Raw genomic sequence first — 3,246 nt, 5'->3', positions numbered from 1 at the left:
TGCTAGAATGACACCCCGGTTTAGACAAGTATAATCGTTCCTAGCGCTCTCAGAAATACCCTGAGACGAGTATACTCGACGCTGGAGCGCGCACGTGTTAAAAAATGGGGAGAAAGGAGCAGGAAATTGAAAAACTGTTGCAAAATCTTGCCAAACATTGGATGGCTGGATAAAAAAAAACCAAAAAAAAAACCGTGAAGATAGGAATGAATGCGTACCACCCGATTTAGAAGAACAGTATGCGAACCAAAAGAAAGATGAAAACCCAGACCACGGTTGTCCTGAAGGTATAGATTGATTTTAATATGTTGTCCTTTGACTTTGTCAACCCACGAACTATAGAAATAGGCCTAATATTAAAGATAATTATTTAGCCAGTTGAAAATCATTTATTCTGTGTTCACGGACATATAGAGATTAACATGATAAAATGCCTTCAAATTAGTCTACTAGGACGTAAGAAAGCAAATTTTTTCGGGGCCTCCAGCCCCTGGACCCCGACCGGGGGCGCCAGACTGGTTGCTCACTGCATTCGCAAAACGCACCCACCATTCAAAAAGCTGGATACGGGCCTGATAACGCAGCACCCCACCCCCCTTAGTTCCGTGTCCTCGGACACAGTTGCCAACCTCAATTTTACAATTAAACATTTTTATGAGAAAAAATCCCTGTCAATTAACAGTAAACGTTTCTGCAGTATATTTTTACATGATTCATTGGCTGGTAAGATTTTTTTGTTTTCGTGGAAGTTTTTTTTTTTTTACTTCCATCTGGTTTCGATCGTTTTGAATAAGCTATTCAATTTTTAAATTGGGAGACAGCCTTTGATATAAACATACGTCATATCATAGAATATATTTGATTTGGTATAATCAATGTTTATTGCTATATAAATCTACCTAATACTTTTATTTATATTGAACATGAAAGAAATGTTTGTGAGAAATCAACATAACAAATACTGTACATATAATTTTCTTCTAAAACAATTCCCTGATATATTGTATCTCGTCATGTGTACTGTACATCCTTTAGAGATGATTAGATGACGAGATCCTAGATCGCGTCATGTGTACATCCTTTAGGAAAAATGATCAGATGACAAGATCCTGGATCTGGAAGGTCACTTGAAGCTTCCGTAAATAACCGACCAGATTCAACGCTGAGCATGCCTATTTCACTGTGTCGACTACACTGTCTCGACCAAATACCAAGATATTTTGGCCCGGAACTACACACCGTAGACTGGGTTCCAGTCCCTAATCTTTGTCTTAATCAGTTGAAATGCTAAAAATAAATCGATTTTGGCAAAAATGGCGTTCCATATTACTTATTTGCATGGCGTTCCATAGAATACTTTTTTGGGGATTTTCTAATTGTTGTTGTTGTTGTTGTTGCACACAACATAAAGCTTTGACTAACCTACGAAAAGTCACTTCAATAATAGTTAAGCAAGCAGATAAAGGAGTTGCTATATTCAACAGGACAGGACTATATTAATGAAGCGGAATATCAACTTACGGACACTACTTTTTATGAACAGTTAAAATCTGATAAATCTATCACTAATCAGAAAGATGTTTCGTTGGTTTCTACATTTTCAAGTAAAACTTATTTCAAAATAGTCATAATAATAACAATAATAATAATAATAATATTAATAATAATAATAATAATAATAATAATAATAATAATAATAATAATAATAATAATAATAATAATAATAATATGAACATAGTGATATAATTATTAAGTGTAAATATAAACAGAATATAAGAACTATTTCAGGAATCAAAATTAGAAGATATCATCTTGTCTCATGATGATTCTTTAACATAACAAAGCAAGACAAAAATTAAATAAAATTCTTGCTGTTGTCAATATTAACATTAAAAGTAATACATAATAAAAATACTGTATTGATATAACTATTAATTAGGACAAATCAGGACAAATCAGGACTATATTTCGTAATATATATCTTTTAAATTATAAAAAAAATGTTTAAGTAGAGTAAGCTTTTTACAAGAAATAATTTTAGTTTCTAATTCATTCCACAACTTGGGACCATAATGCGTAACAAATATTGAGTTTTTTAGTCTTTTTTATTGAGTCTTCTAAAAGGAACTTCAAATCTTTTTGCATTTCTAAAATTATGTGTATAGGTTGCTTTACGTTTACAAAAATATTTTTTAATTGAAGTTGGTATTAAATTATTTACAAATTGATACATACGAGATAATACCTAAAAGTTATGTAGATCATAAATATTACAAAATTTTGAATTTTTAAAATAAAGGTTCAATATGAGCTAAAAATGAGATGAGGATATTGATCGTACAGCACGTTTTTTTTTTTATTTCAGAATTTTCAAAAGATTGCTACAGTAATAAAACTTATAATTGTTGTAATTTCTAAACAAAGTCGAAGTCAAGATATACAAAAGGAGGGTTCTCCCGAAACATAAAATCCCCCATGAAGTCAAAATAAAGGGCACCCAGGGGAGAGAATTGCCCAGATGGAGTGTTCAACCACCTCACAATGGTTGGGGCGGAGGTAAGAAAAAATATGATTATGGCACCTCTAAATGGCTGGAAATGGAACTCTCAGATTTAAATTTAAATACAATTTTGTTTGTTTTCTCAATGTTTTTTTTGTAATTTTGAAAAAAATTAGGAGGTTGGGCCCCATGCCGAATGGGCTCCCCTTTGAATCTGCCACTGTTCAATATATAACACTTGACATAGCCTATCATTTTGTTTCACAAATAACTAATTCCTAATGTCAAGATTTTTTTATACGTAAGGCTTTTTTTTTTATATTTAATACAGTTTTTACAATCTACAGTACATTACCTACAATGTACTGTAAATTTTGTAGTTAAGCTATCAGAGAAATTTATCTTAATAAATGATCTAATTAAGTATCTTCTTGTTTTCGTTAAATTAGTTGAAATTTAAATGGGTTATACGCTAGTTTGAAGGTTTACGGTAAGGCAATCAGTTACACTTACATCTTCAAGGTTAACCCTTGACTCGTAACCAAAAAATTTTTTTTCGTACACTGAAGGAAACAGTTACTAGTGCTCCAATACAGCACTTAAACTTCCTTGTCTTAGAAGAGAGTTCGTACTATGCACTGACGCATCGAATAAAGGGATTGGTGCGCGACGGTATTTGAGTGAAGCGTTGTGGTGAAAGTTTGTTGAGCGGAACAGCTGTGTGCGAGTGACTGTGTAATATATAT

At 32.4% G+C, this 3,246-nt stretch overlaps 1 protein-coding gene across 1 annotated transcript in view; it reads right to left on the bottom strand.

Moving 5' to 3' along the window:
* LOC117104059 (transient receptor potential cation channel subfamily M member-like 2) overlaps window positions 1–3,246 on the bottom strand; it is a 54,317-nt gene that overhangs the window by 18,352 nt on the left and 32,719 nt on the right. The window lies entirely within an intron of this gene.

Source organism: Anneissia japonica, unplaced genomic scaffold, assembly GCF_011630105.1.
Source record: "Anneissia japonica isolate Jap-2015-1 unplaced genomic scaffold, ASM1163010v1 scaffold287778_len1315358_cov176, whole genome shotgun sequence".
In the NCBI taxonomy this organism is placed as follows: Eukaryota; Metazoa; Echinodermata; class Crinoidea; order Comatulida; family Comatulidae; genus Anneissia; species Anneissia japonica.
Note: the sequence above shows the minus strand (reverse complement) of the source record. Positions and strands in the feature narration are given on the sequence as shown.